We start from the raw sequence: 15632 nt of genomic DNA on the forward strand, positions 1-15632 counted from the left end.
TAGCACACTATACTATGTTCCTGTATTGCCCAGAAAAAGGTTCACATCATCTCCCTTAAGCCGATCATAATACATTTCTGATCAACTCTAATGTGCTTATGAGATTAAGCACTATGCCTTTGATGAGGCTATAATAAGAAACACTTAACTTACTTGTCTCTGGTCCACAAAGTATATTTCTGGATAATTGATTACCCAAACACTGCCTTGCCCAGGCGGGTGATTGAAAAACTGACCCATTAAATGCACAGCATGCAGATCTATGCCACATAGTGAAGGTGGCTGCTAGACATTCATCATCTTCCTTTAAAGTTGTAGATAACATAAGGTGAGTAACTAACAGGAACATCAGGTCTCAAAGAAACATCCAACACCCACACAGCTCTGCTCCAGGCCAGAACAAATGTAATTTTAAGAACCTATATAGTATTTGTTGCCAAGAGCATCAGACATTCCACCCACAACCAGGCAATCAAAAGCAAAACCCCATCAAAGGCATAGCATAAGAAAAAAAGGTGAAACCTGTTAAGTTTGCAAAACTTGGCCTATCATTAGTGGGTAGAAGCTGATATTTTTAATAGCACTGACTGCGACTTAAGACATCTCTTCTTCTCCATTAACAGTATTATTTCTTAATCTTTTCTCTCCCAGAGTTTCTCTGGAAGCTTAGTTCCTCTTCCCCAAAAAGCAGTAAGATTTCAGTAAAACACAAAGGCTTCTTGAACTTATGAAACTACATTTTTAATTTATTCACATCAGATCAGATCCTCTGCTGCAAACCCAGCTTTCTCTTATGTTTTCAGACCAATTATTTGGTCATTTTAAATAACCCAGACTGCAAAACGAAGTTTAGAAGAAGAAACAAACTCAATAAAATTAAAAGAACCAAGCAAGATACTAAAAACAGTGAGCCAAAAGCCACTACTTGCATTTCTAATATTGAGGCAATCAATAAATACACAAGTGTCCACAGCAAACTACATGCAGAAAAAAGCTATTTTGGCATCTTCTGAGAAAGCTGCATCTGCACATCTCTACACAGAAGTGCAACAATTTCTGGTATGTCAGGTAAGTGACATACAATTGCATCAAAATACAAATCAGATTTCATGAGTAGTAAGGTAACATACACAGCTGCTGTGATCAGCCCCTCTCCCAGGACAAGGAATGCAGCTTTTACCATACATACATCTTCTCTGTGTTCCCATAAATCATGGAGTTTACAGAATTGAAGCAGAAGGAATTTCATCACCTGTATGGTTTTCCCCTCCAAACATTCACACCCTTATCCATGTTGTTGGGAGCCTTCCAGACTAAAGATTAAAGAGCAATCTTAATTTGTAGCTGGCAACTGCTTCACAGTCTTCCCTAAACTCCTACCAACAGAACCAGGTTATGATTCTAGATTTGTCCTTATAGATTGAAGAATGCTTTGCGATGTAAACAAGTCTCAAGAACAAGTCTTTCAGTCTCTACAGAGATGTAATCACCTATTAAAAGCAACTGAGATTTGGAAGATGCTGCCTTCTTTAGGTTTGTGGGTCTCAAAAGTCTATCAGCTTTTACTTCACTCTAGAGCCATCAAGTAATTTAATGAAATTATTACTCATTTAAAAACTTGTAGCTACAATATTACAAAGAACTTGAGAATATATTCAGTGGCATCTCTACTCAATGGCTCACTACCCATCACATGTCACTACCATTTGAAGAGAACTGTAGCTGTGGTGAAGCAAAGAACCAGGAATCAAACAAAAATTGAGCACAGGTTCCTTGTCCTCTGCTTGCCTTTCTCCTTGCATTCTGTGCAAGTACTCTTCTCTGTACTTCAACTTCTTTAGTCTCCTACTCCACTATAAAATCCTACACTTGGAAGAGTGATTCCACATGCTAATTGAATAGGGGTTGCTATAATATGCAACAAGCATTTATCCAGTATTCAGCTCTACCAACACTTACTGGTTCTGCTCCATTGGTATCCACAGGTGTAGCAGGCTGTTAACTGCTAGTACAGTTCCACCATGTTTTCTGGGACACAAAGACAAAGCAAGTGGTGCTGCAAACAGCAATGAGTAGGTATCATTGCTAATCCCACTTGCAACCCAAACAGTGCTTGAACACTCAAACAGGATCTCTAAATCCTTTCCCAGCCCAAGCATCTCCTGAAGGTTAGAGCTTTGTCCACAACTGCACAACTGTAGGCCTAGAAAAATTGTCAGGACTGCATAAACTCTCCAGTAACCAGGTTTTTTGGCAGTATGCAGCTGCATTTTTAAGACCACGCAAAAAAGGCCAGACCAGACACCACCCTGCCAATTGTTCTTGCATAGAAGTTGTGCAATGATTCTGGTAACGTCCTTTCATCTAGGAAACTGGAATGTGATGACCTTCAGCAAAGGAAGGAAAGGGGGGAAAAGGGGATGATTACTGGAACTGAGTTCTTCAAAAGGTTAAAAAACTAGAACTGTTTATCAGATCAACTCATCTCAAGTCCCTCTTGGGTCCTGTAGCTTCTGACAGAACACCACTGAAATTAGAGGATAACTAATAACTTTTCCTGTACTTCTATACCCTTTTGCAAATTAACTACAGTCATATCAAGATTGCTCTTACAATTTAGTAAAACACTTCCTTGCTTGTAGTAGCCCGGGCATCGTTTAGTCTCAAGTGCACATATATCTCCTACTAAAGAACATGCTGCCATTGTACCAGAAGTAAAGGTCACATGCCATCTAAAGGGGAGAAACACTCTCCTGTCACAAATAAACAACGTAAGAAGTATTCTTTAAAAAATGCAGCTAGCATGCACCTTAAGAAAAAAATAAATTCCAACACCCTAGAGAAAGTACTCCATTATGAATCTGAAAGCACATGAGATGCTTATTCCTTGCAACCATTGGAAGTAAATGAGTGTCTGCCAGAACAGGTTCCCACAGGCTAAAACAATGACCCTGAGATTAGCTCAGATGATTAGAGCATGGTGCCAATAACACCATGGTTGTGGGTCCATCCAATATCTGTACGGGCCATTCATGTAAGAGTTGGACTTCACAATCCTTGTGGGTCCCTTCCAACTTAGGATATACAGTGGTTCTGTGAATAATTCTTCATCACACACAGAGGGTGTCCACTTTAGAGGTCATAATGCTCAGAAAGTTTTCATTCTAACAGGAAGCAGAGAAGGCAGAGTTACTGAATGCCTTCTTCGCATCAGTCTTCACTGACAAGACCATTCCTCAGGAACTTCTGACCCTGGTCTGAAGACCAGGAATGGTGAAGGAGTATTGTAAAGATGACTCTTCCCCTGGTGAAGGAGGATTGGGTTCGAAAAAACCTAAGGAGACTTGACATCCACAAGTCCATGGGCCCTGACAGGATGCATCCACAACTGTTGAGAGAGCTGGTGGACACCACAGCAAGGCAGCTCATAATCATCTTTGAAAGGTCCTGGTGATCAGGAGAGGTGCCTGAAGACTGGAAGAAAGCAAATGCCACCTGGTCTTCAAAAAGGCAAGAAGGAGAGCCCAGGAAACTACCAGCTAGTCAGCCTCACCTCAATCCCAGGAAAGGTGAGGGAGCACCTCATTCTGGAGACCATCTCCATGTACACGGATGACAAGAAGGTGATCAGGAATAGTCAGCATGGATTCACTAAAGGTAAACCACGTTTGACGAACCTGATTGACTTCTGAGATGAATCAATCTCCTGGATGGATGTGGGGAGAGAAAGGATATTGTCTACCTAGACTTCAGCAAGACTGTTGACACCATCTCTCACAACATCCTCACAGGCAAATTCAGGAAGTGTGAAATGGATGAGTAGACAGTGGGGTGGATTGAGAACCGGCTGAATGGCAGACCCCAGAAGGCTGTAATAAGTGGCAGAAGTCTGGTTGGATATTTGTCACTAGTGGTGTCCTCCAAGGTCCAATAATGGGCACAGCATTGTTTAACTCATTCATCAATGATCTGGATGGAAGACACAAGACAGCTCCTCAGCAAGTTCACTGATGACATGAAAGAGTGGCCAATACCACAGAGGGCTGTGGAGCCCTTCAGAAGGACCTCAACATGTTGGAGAGATGGGCAGAGAAGAACTGTCTGAAAGGCAAATGCAGGGTCCTGCATCTGAGGAAGAATAACCCCAAGCACTGGTACAGACTGGGGCTGACCTGCTGGGCAGCAGCTCTGTGCAGAAGGACCTGGGGGTCCTGGTGGACAACAAGTTGTCCAGGAGCCAGCAGTGTGCCCTGGGAGCCAGGAGGGCCAGTGGTGTCCTGGGGTGCATTGGGAAGAGCATTGCCAGCAGGTCAAGGGAGGTGATCCTGCCCCTCTCCTCAGCCCTGGTGAGGCCACAGCTGGAATGCTGTGTCCAGCTCTGGGCTCCTCAGTCCAAGAGAGACTTGGAGCTCCTGACACAGGTCCCGTGGAGAGCAACAAAGATGATTAAGGGACTGGAGCATCTCTCTCATGAGGAAAGGCTGAAGGAGCTGGGTCTGTTCAGCCCTGAGAAGAGACAATTGAGAGGGGACCTTGTCAATGTACACAGGTATCTGAAGGGAGAGTGCCCAGAGGAAGGATCCAGGCTTTTCTTGGTGGTGCCAAGGAACAGGGAAAGGGGCAATGGGCAGAGACTGACGCACAGGAAGTTCCACCTGAATATGAGAAGAAATTCTTTATTGTGCAGATGTCTGAGCACTGTAACAGATTGCCCAGAGAGGTTGTAATGTCTCCCTCACTGGTATCACAGAAGGAACTAGGTTGGAAAAGACCTTTGAGACCTGACACCTCCCCATCAACTAAACTATGGCACTGAGTGCCATGTCCAGTCATATTTTGAACACATCCAGGGATGGTGGCTCCACCACCTCCCTGGGCAGATGATTCCAGTGCCTAATCACTCTTCCAGTGAAGATTTTTTTTTCTGACTTCTAACCTGAACTTCCTGTGGCGCAGCTCAAGACTGTATCCTTTTGCTCTGTCAGTGGTTGCCTGAGAGAAAAGACCAACCCCCATCTGCCTACAGCCACCCTTCAGGTAGTTGTAGAGAATGACAAGGTCTCACCTGAGCCTCCTTTTTTCCAGGCTAAACAACCCCAGCTCCCTCCGCTGCTCTTCACAGGGCTTATGTTCCAGACCCTTCACCAGCCTTGTTGCCCTCCTCTGGATGCATTTGAGCATCTCAACATTCTTCCTAAACTGAGGGGCCCAGATATTAAAGAAATGTCTGGATACAATCCTGTGCAAAGTGTTCAAGGGTAACCCTGATTGAGCAGGATGGTTGGACCGAATGACTCATGGTGGACCCTTCCAACCTTACCCAGTGTGTGATTCTGTTAGTACATAAGAGATATTTAAGCACGCTTCTTCTTGAAGTAGTGAGTTGATATTGGCTATAATTACCAGCAGGATAAAAAGGGAGCTGCACATTCCACCACAGTACATCTAAACTCCTTTGCAACAAGTTTACTAATAACACACATCAACAGAGAAAGTCACCTGCGTTTAACCTCACTCTCTCATAAAAGCTCATGCTTAAACAAACAGTCCAGATACTTAAAGATTCTCATACAACCCATATTTGCAAAATTATGTTTATTAATAAATAAACAACAATTCTTCAGCAATTAAAATTTTTTGCAAGGCCAGGGTGAACTTAGCCTTTGGAAAAAAAAAAAAGAAGACAGTTCTTAAAGCTAATGTCCATGTAACTTCTCAAGTCCATGTTTTAAAAAAATCATCTCTACTGAGAACCTCAAGAATTTGTGGAAGTTACTCTCTCACAAAAATCTAGTATTTATAACATTTCTGTCATCTATTAAGGTTGATAAATGAGCTATCAGAGATGGTATTGGACACAAAAGAAAATTCAGTTTAATCAGGATGTACTTGTTTCCATCCCACCCGCCTTGATCTCTATGCAGTAGTTGGAGAGCAATCACAAATCTGTTCTGAACAGTGCAACACTTCATCAGCATGGCTTCTTGAGAAATAAAAAGCATGTTGTATTATACACAGACAGACTGCCCTCTGACACTGAACTCAGAGGGGCAAACCAGCTTCAGACAGGCAAAACCACACACAGGCAGGATATTATCTGCTTGTCATCACACTAGGGATCACTGCCTCCTGGATCTAAAACAAAGACACTTACTGCAATATGAAGGAAGCTTTACATTTTTAATTAGTTCTTACAAACACTTCAAGGCAAAATTGTATGACACATCTTGAAAAATGACTCCTCATCAGTGAAACTGTAAGTTGTATGCAGAAACTGTTGTTTGGTCAACAAATACCAGTTCACATTAAGCAGCTATGATGAAGTTACTCTATATTCTTTCATTAACCAATCTTGTAGATGCTCAACACTAATATTAGAGTTTTATTATTGCAGTCTTAATTTAACTTATTTACTTTGTTGTCAACATGGAAAGAGAGGCTAAACTAAGCAATTTCATGCCTTTGTCTTACGTACTGATTGAAAACTAATATATTTGTTTTTAATGATGAAATGAAAAATGTAGAATTAAAAAACCACCCCTTGATACAAATAGATTGGAATTCAGTGCAGAATCATTCTACTTGTGATACATATTTACTGGCCCAATTACCGAGTCCCTCAATAACAGCTCATGCTGTAATGCAATCAAACACCTTCAGATTCAGTTTCCATTATGTGATCAAGGAAATTAAAATATTTATTTGCAGAGATTTGTAAGAATTCTGTAAGAACTTGTCAAGATGTAGTCTGACAGTAGCACACAGCCTCTGGTAAGACTCAGTATGTGTCTAAAAAGAAATAGGTTTTGTTAACAAGATTGTCAGGAGCATAATTAAGATGTTTTAAATCACTGTAAGCAAATTATAGCAAGTTAATATCAGATCCATAAGGCACCTTTAAGATGAAAATACTCTATTAATTCTTTGTGGAAAAGCTGCTTTCAGTCTCTATGGTAATTCACTTCACACTGTTTTTCAAGCTGGTTCCATCTTAAGAATTCTTGCCAGGTGTTGGAGGTGAGAAGCCTTATATTAACTACTGATAGATGTGCCATCCTTAATTTGTGGCAGAATCATTTACCTTAGTAAAGCTTATTTAAGTCAAGGAAGGGATGTATCTGGCAATCAGTCTACCCTGCCAAATACCACAACTCTACTGATGCTAGCATGACCCCTGCTAACATCAGTAGCTGATGCACTTTGCTAGGAGGGCTATGAATTTTATAGGACTGCTTATCTCAGCAGGTTTCTTGTCTTCTCCTCTCCTGATAGCCACAATCCAGGGAATATAATAAAACTTTTTCCTCCTTTGCACAAATGCTTTCCCGGAACTAAACAAGTTTTGGTCTTTCTTAGAACTAAAAATAAAAATCAAGCTAACTAAAAGAAGGTACTTGGCCAGCTAAATGCTTATGAGGATTACGGCAGCTCTGAGTGCATGTATACACAGAATGGGGAAGGAAGGGACCAAGGTGGGTCATTCTGTCAAACCATCCCTGCTCAAACAAGGTGAGCCTAGAGCACTCTGCACAGGAGTGTATTCAGACATTTCTGTATATCTCCAGTGAGGGAGATATTACAACCTCTCTGGGCAATCTGTTACAGTGCTCAGACATCTGCACAATAAAGAATTTCTTCTCATATTCAGGTGGAACTTCCTGTGCATCAGTCTCTGCCCATTGCCCCTTTCCCTGTTCCTTGGCACCCCCAAGAAAAGCCTGGATCCTTCCTCTGGGCACTCTCCCTTCAGATACCTGTGTACATTGACAAGGTCCCCTCTCAATTGTCTCTTCTCAGGGCTGAACAGACCCAGCTCCTTCAGCCTTTCCTCATGAGAGAGATGCTCCAGTCCCTTAATCATCTTTGTTGCTCTCCACGGGACCTGTGTCAGGAGCTCCAAGTCTCTCTTGGACTGAGGAGCCCAGAGATGGACACAGCATTCCAGCTGTGGCCTCACCAGGGCTGAGGAGAGGGGCAGGATCACCTCCCTTGACCTGCTGGCAATGCTCTTCCCAGTGCACCCCAGGACACCACTGGCTTTCCTGGCCCCCAGGGCACACTGCTGGCTCATGGACAACTTGTTGTCCACCAGGACCCCCAGGTCCTTCTGCACAGAGCTGCTGCCCAGCAGGTCAGCCCTGATGGAAAGCAGCATGCATATGGTGTGAAAGCAGATCAAAGCAGCAGATCTCAAACAACTTTTTCAGGAAATAATGCTGAAAGGCATTTTATAACCTAAGCATTAATGTTTACTGACTGTTGTGTGGAATAAGAAGAGCTTGTATAAAGGGTAGGTTCTCTAGCATCCACCATTGTTCCCAAACTAAATGACCAACCTATAACCCAATTTCTCAGAAATCCTGGACCATGTAAGCTTACTACAATTTTTAGCAGACATGTATACAATTAAAAATCCTCCATCACAGAAAACAAACAAACAAAGGAAAGAAAAGGAACATCACAATGCACTTCAATGGCACAGAGAACAATGTGATGCCATTGTGTCCTGGTTCCCCAAACAGACAATGGCTACATACAACCTGCACAGCAAGAATATGGACCTGGCTGCAATACTCTGTGGTTTCCCTTCTGAGAGCACCAGCATCAATGACAGAGAAGATAAAGCACAATTTCATTAACATGGATAGTGCTTTTTCTCCATATACTTTGCTATCTATGGGCCAAACAAAATAAAATAAAATAAAATTTCTTCTTCAAAAAGTCTGTATTTTCAGACATTGGGAAGTGCTTAAATCAAAGTAAACTGGCAAGGAAAACTTAGTTACATATATCATTCTCTACAAGCTTGTTTCTTCAAGTCAGAGCGATGCTATTATACAATCAAGCTTGTAAATTTTTCCACATTAAAACCCCCTTGTTTTTGCAAAGGCTTATGCTTTCATTCTGTTTATTATTCCTACATTTCCATCTTTTGGTTGGCTGTTTCAGTGAAAGACATAATTCAGCATATTCTGTTTTGGAAACAAGCATTTTTCAAATCTCAACCAGGAGTTCAATCTTCTTCTGCTGATTTAACAGATTCTCCACTAAGCTTTCAGAAGCTAAGTTGCCTCCCAAGGGCTTATGAAGATCTTTTGCAATGTTAACCTAATAAGACAAGCTGTTTTCTGGACATTATACTTGTAAATACCTCAATATTAAAAAAACCAACACAACAGTCAATGTCTTTTTTTTTTTTTGAGAAGACATAATAGCACTACTACTCTTTTACTGCCATAAACATGTTTTTCATAGAAGATATAGAAAACTCTCCTCTTGAAGGCTTCACCTGAAAAGCACAAGTCAAGCATTACTTCTAATAATATATGCATGATAAAAAAAAATAGGCAAAATGCTTTTGGATTTGCCAACTACCTGAAAGGACAAGCACAACTTATGAATATCTGACTGGAAGCAAGGGTCAGATTAGAAACAAAGTAGTACCTATTAGGGGCTACAACGAGTAACTTAAAACCAGAGAAAATAGAGTGAGATTTTAAACCAAGAAAGAACACTAAACAACATTCCACTTCAACAGTAATTAAATACCAAAACTTTTACCTTTTAAGGAAAAGTTGCACTAAGAGACAGGAAGAGCACAATGTTGTTAAAAATGCTGTAATGGATGTTTAAGGACCAAGCATGTGCAGATTTCAAGCTGATTTTAAGACACTTATCATCTGTCAGAAAGCAGACTTATGACACAAACTCACACCCCAAGGCAGAAAGAGGGATCAACAGTGATTCACCTGCACAACCCACCCAAAGGTATCACTCACTCACACAGTATGGGAGAGCTGACCTACAGCAGGTTCTTTAGGAGGTCAGCCAGCCTGAAAAAATTCTGCCAGCCTGAAAAAATTAATTTACAACAGCTCATAAACAAGATGGAGATATAAAGAAAAGTTTTGCTGGTTTCTTCTGAAAGATCCCTCTATAAAAGATAATAAATAAAATTTTATAATACATTACCTACAGATTTCTTATCTTTCAGAATACTTTTCCTATCTCATTGTTTAAGTTCCAGCAACAAGGTAACTCCACATGTTTTAGTTTGCTTCCTCCAAGCTTGCTTATGTGAACATTGCATCATTGCCAATATTTGCAGTAAGAATTTTACATCCTCCCTTTCTGACGCTGTCTGCAGATTTTCTTTATAGATCTTCAGAAAAGTATTATATACAACTACACAACGTAACCTGAGATTGCACAGAGAGATATTAAAATGTATGGGCCAGAATGCTGTATTCCCCCAGTTTTATATTAGAAAGAACCAGCTCACATCAGCAAATGCCAAGAGAACCTCCAAGCACAATGGGAAACCTTAAGAAAGTAATTAGAATAATTCCTTAACTCAGTGCTGTTATATTACTGTTTAATAGCTCTAACTGTATTATTCAGCAAACCAGGCTGAAGACAGAATCAACTGACTGGGATTTTTCACAGGGCTGACGGGGAACCAAGGTTTAAAGCAGATTTGGGAATGGGAAGAGCTTTTGGGCTGCATGTCTCAAGGCCGAGGTCACCAGAGGAAGCGGGCACATTCCACTAGAGGCTAGAGGCCAGCGCAGCATGCCAGCAGTCCCAGCTGTGGTACCTGCCCCCAGCTCCCCACAAAAGGCAGCACTGCAGCACGGGAAGGCTGTGCTTAATTCACCCAAGAGACCTAAGAGGACAGCTGAGTCAAGTTATTCATTCTTCTGACATACTTGCATGCTTCCTGAGCTCACCACTCAGGAGAGAAGCTACAAATAACATGGGGGGAGAAGACTGGTTTACGAGTCAGCGCACTTGAAAGCGTGGATGAGGAAATCAAAAGATGGCTGTGAGCTCATGTTCATTGGCCATACAGCAGCAGCACAAGCAACAATTTATTTTAGGAGAAGTGGTGAAGGGCTAGGCTCAAGACCATTCTGATTCAACTCTGGCTTTTAACAACACTGTATACAGGGAATTTGCCTGGATTATGTGGGTACTCAGTATGGAGCCACTGTAGAGGTGATGGTAAAAATACTCAGTGTTTTAAAGGAGAGAGGAAAACAGCTAAATCTGATTTTAAAAATTGGCAATGGTAAAGCCAAAAAAATCAGAAATGAAAAAAGGAGGAAAGAAAAATTATGGCTGAAATTTCTGGCATTAAAGCATCTCAGAGAAACAAAATTTATGCTAATATTAAGTATCCGTCATTGCATTTGCTATCAAATTAAATAGTTCCAGTGGACTCTAAAGGCATGCCAAAAAACAGCTGGGTGCATGTACTGTGTATTCTCTGAGTTTATATATACTGGTGAGATTGAAGTCTTTGGCATATTCCAGAGCCCAGAGGAGTATTTTTATATTTGCACTTTCTGATTTTGTTTGCAACTACCAGCTGCATTTAGAGAACTCCAAGGCAGCCTGCTCTCCCCATGAATTTCATAATAAAAAGATACAGCTCTCATCAAGAAGAGATCATGTTTCTTGATGTGACTGGAAAGATGCAATCTGTTAGAATCACAGAACAGTTTGGGTTGGAAGGGATCTTAAAGATCATCTAGTTCCACACACCTAGTTCCACAAGCAGGTACACCTAACACTAGACCAGGTTGCTCAGAGCCCCATTCAGCCTGGTCTGGAATGATTCCAGGGATGAGGCATCCACAACTTCTCTGGGGAACCTGAGCCTGTGTTCTACCACCCTTACAAAAAAAATTCTTTCTTATATCTAGTCAGAATTTACCTTCTTTTAATTTAAAAGCAGCTCTTGTCCTACTGCAACAGGCTCTACCAAAATGTTTGTCCCCATCTATCACATAAGCTCCCTTTAACTATAGAAAGACCACAATAGAGGCACTTTGCCAGAGGATCCTACTAATTGTTCAAAATAGCATGCAGTTTATTATTCTATTAACAGAATATCTGTGTTGGTGACCATGAAAGAACTTGAAGGATCTGGCTGCATATGCACTTCAAATATTACAGTAGTAGCATTGCCCAACCTTGCTGTAGCCAATGAAGGAGTATCTGCAATCCTGATTTCTTCATACTGCCCTGCTCTCTGTATCATTTAAACTTCTCTAGAGCAGTGACAATATGTGTACAGCAGTGAGAACAACCATCTTAGCTCATGTCAAAAGGTTTCTGCAGTATGGGGATTAAAGATGTAACAAAATGACATTGTAATAAAATCAGTTAAAATGGCCGATCTTCTGTGCACAGCCATGACAGTATTATAATTATTTGATTAGTCATAATTTGCCTCAAACAGCAGGCTTCATCAAGTGAGCAGAAAGACTTTGAAATAGGATACATGTGCTAAGGAGACCAGCATGAATAAACATCAAGGAGTTAGTAAAGGCAGTATTAAAACCAATTGATTTAAACTGAGCCAATGTTTATCGAACTGCAGGAGTCAGCTTTTCTGCAACAAAAACACTTTAAGATCCTGAAATTCAAGCTTTAAAGAGAAAGAGATTAAACCAGTAGAATTCTACTTATCCTACAGAAAAAAACCCACAAATGGGTAAACAGCTCATCCTGCCTCAAATCTGGCCAACCTTGGTTCCTAAAATGAACACACACCAAACATTTAGTAATAGCTGCAAATACATAAAATGAGTAAATTCCATTGGAAATACTGATAGCTGAAACTTAGAAATTATTAATCCATAGTCATTAAAGTAGAAAGAAAATTACGTCTTCAACATCCAATTCTTTAATTATCTTGTATGCAGGTAGGTTTAATCTTCCAGGTGCACATACACCATTAGTAATCACCTTCTATACTTTTTGCTTTTGCAGTTGGCACAATTGTATAGCAACCTGCATCTTCCCCCATGTGATTGAGACAAGGCTAATGCTCAGCCTTACATGTGTCTTTTGGAGTCTCTCAACTACAGAATTCAGTAACCTACTGAGGACTCAGAGGAAGGTTATTATGCATGAAAATAACATACCAAGTGTTAAGAAAGGTAAATCTAAAACTCAGGATAGAAGACTCCAATCAGTCCCTATCACTACAACAAGCCAACAATGGGTCCAAGTCTTTAAAACATATATGAATAGAGGGCTACTTTATCAAATGTAGCATCGCTATCACCGACTGTACCAGTGGCAGGAATTCTGATGAAGCCATGACTGAAATGTAAGATTGATGGATCTGCAAGTGTCTGAAAGACATTTTTATGTTATAATGGGCTATGTTAGAATATTTTAGCAGAGCATGTTTCCACTACTAGAGAAGATTTCTGTAACCAGTCCTAAGAGTTTGTGGAGTGACTGCAGCCACTGATAAACCGAAGCCTTTAACAAGACTCGATTGCTCTCTATAATTGAAAGTTTCAGTCCTGAAGTACAAAGCTTAAATAAATTGAAAATGCAAGAAGATTTGGATGAAAGTCAATTATTAGGAAGAAAGACAAAAACAACCCTAAAAGCTGTCAGTCATTCCTTCACAGCAAGATCACCAAAACAGTAATCCTCAGAGAAGAAAGAGAAACTGACTGTGACCCTCAACAGAAACTGACTGTGAGGTGTGTAAGTATAGTAGGAATGAAAATTGGCATTTGCCTTAGAGAAGTTTTTTATTGAAGGAAACACCTTTATTGGACTGCTTTAGTACTTCAGGACTACAGGGTGACTAAATAGAGAAAACGGCATCTCAAAGATGTATGTGGCCAACGCAGATGCAAGAAACCTATCTAAACAATGGGTAAATTTGAAAGACAGTAATCTAACAGCTACTCCAGAACTGCTGAGAAAGGGACATGTAACAGCTCATACATGATACAGAACAGCCTACTTGGCATGGTAAGAATGTCCCTTTGGGTCTTGACTGCTTACCAATTACCACATCCTTTCTCTAACTGTGACAGTGTTCTACACATGGGCATCATTCAACTCCAGACAGAGGTTCCAAATGCTTTGATGATTTCCTGATGTGATTCTGCTCAATCAGATCTAAAAGTATGTAATATACCTAGGGTCTGTCCAAGAAATGAGATGCTAGAATTATCCTCACCTGGCCAAGTCTAGTAGGACGGGCTAATTGACATGTTGAACTGGCTTGTCAAAGACCATCAGAAGGAATCCCACCAGAGGACAAGTCAGCTTCTCTGACCATAGGCTGGAACTGGCCATAAGCAAACAAACATAAATAACCTATGAAGCATCAGGAACTGATATAATTACAAGTGTCAATACAATGAGGTAATTTTAGGATGCATCTTGCACAGACAATGATTCTGAAAGGTGCACAGACAATGACTCTGAAAGGTACTCTACACCTTTCCTAAGGCCCTGAAAAAGGCTTTGGTGAAATGTAAAAGAAGCTCTGCAGATTTATTATTCTCTGGGTAAAAATATAAAATGTCCCAAGTGGTGAAAAAAGCAGTTACTGACATGGATAGTACCACTTTCACTTTTCACAAATTCTTTAGGCTGGAATAGATGTCTTGAAATCGGTCAATCCAATCTGTCTGCTAAAGAACAACCACCTAGAGCAGGATGTAGGTGTACAGGTTGTAGGAGGCAGGTTGAGAGAGCAGGGTGCCCAGAACTGTGTCTAGTTGGGGCTCTGACTGTCTTCACAGATGGACACTCTACAACCTCCATGAGCAGTGTGTTCCAATGCTTGAGCACCCTCATAGTTTGAATTTTCAGGACCTCTTTCCCTCTTTGGTAAATCCTAAAATTATCAAAGACTCACAATTTACCAGGTGCAGAAAACATTACACACATTAATTAATACAAACTACAGTTACATAGATTTAGTTCTACCTTGTACTTTAAACTGTCTTCCACAATAGAGGATAAAATTTCAAGTCTATTGGTTTGAGAGACTAATAATAATGAGCTCTTTGTAACTTTTGCTCATCCACAGACTGTGCATATTATATATGAGGCATTAGCCTAAATAGCTTGAAGCTGCTGAGGCATTTTGCCCACAAAAGGTGAAGGTCTAAGCTGCCAAACCCCAGAATAATACACATCCGCTTCTTATGTACCCTGGCAGCCAAACAGGGATTTAAACTTGCCAGGGCACTTTGCTCATTATACATAGAATTCTTGACTGAATTTTAGTAACAACCCAACGTGGCTTTAGAGTTATTTTAACCTGTAGCCAATCCCCGCATGCATGTCCAAACTGCCTAGCCACAGAAATAACAAGCATAGCAATGTCAGATTCAAAGTGTTTCCTCTTTATATCTAAATCTAAGATAAATGTTATTCATGCCATATTGTGGCAAATATAACTGCAAGAATCCAACTCCAAAACCAGCAGTAGTAGGAAAGGAAGAACTTGCAATGAGTGGTATTACTGCTACCTCAGCCCAAAAAAAAGAGACTGAAATGCTTTGCAGAGTAAGTTGATGACATTTTCCTCTGCAGCAAGTAGCCTCACAAAAGATACTAGAAGAACTTGTCAAGAATAAGCTTCATCATAGTGTGCTGTGATTATGTTTTCAAAACAAATAAAAACAACAAATTGTAGACATTTCTAAACCCTAAACAGTAATGTGTGGCAGGAGAATTTGAAATTCTGAAAATAAAGTCTGGAAGTAGGTACCAGCCAACATTCTCAACAAATCAGACACTATAGGAAGTCACATGCAGTACGTTTTACTCACAAACATTTAAACCTGTCTTACAGC

The 15632-nt window shown here is 40.6% G+C and overlaps 1 protein-coding gene across 1 annotated transcript in view; it reads right to left on the minus strand.

Annotated features, from left to right (window-relative positions):
* SPTLC2 (serine palmitoyltransferase long chain base subunit 2) overlaps window positions 1-15632 on the minus strand; it is a 77946-nt gene that overhangs the window by 14117 nt on the left and 48197 nt on the right. The window lies entirely within an intron of this gene.

Source organism: Motacilla alba, chromosome 5 (genome assembly GCF_015832195.1).
Source record: "Motacilla alba alba isolate MOTALB_02 chromosome 5, Motacilla_alba_V1.0_pri, whole genome shotgun sequence".
Lineage (NCBI taxonomy): Eukaryota > Metazoa > Chordata > Aves > Passeriformes > Motacillidae > Motacilla > Motacilla alba.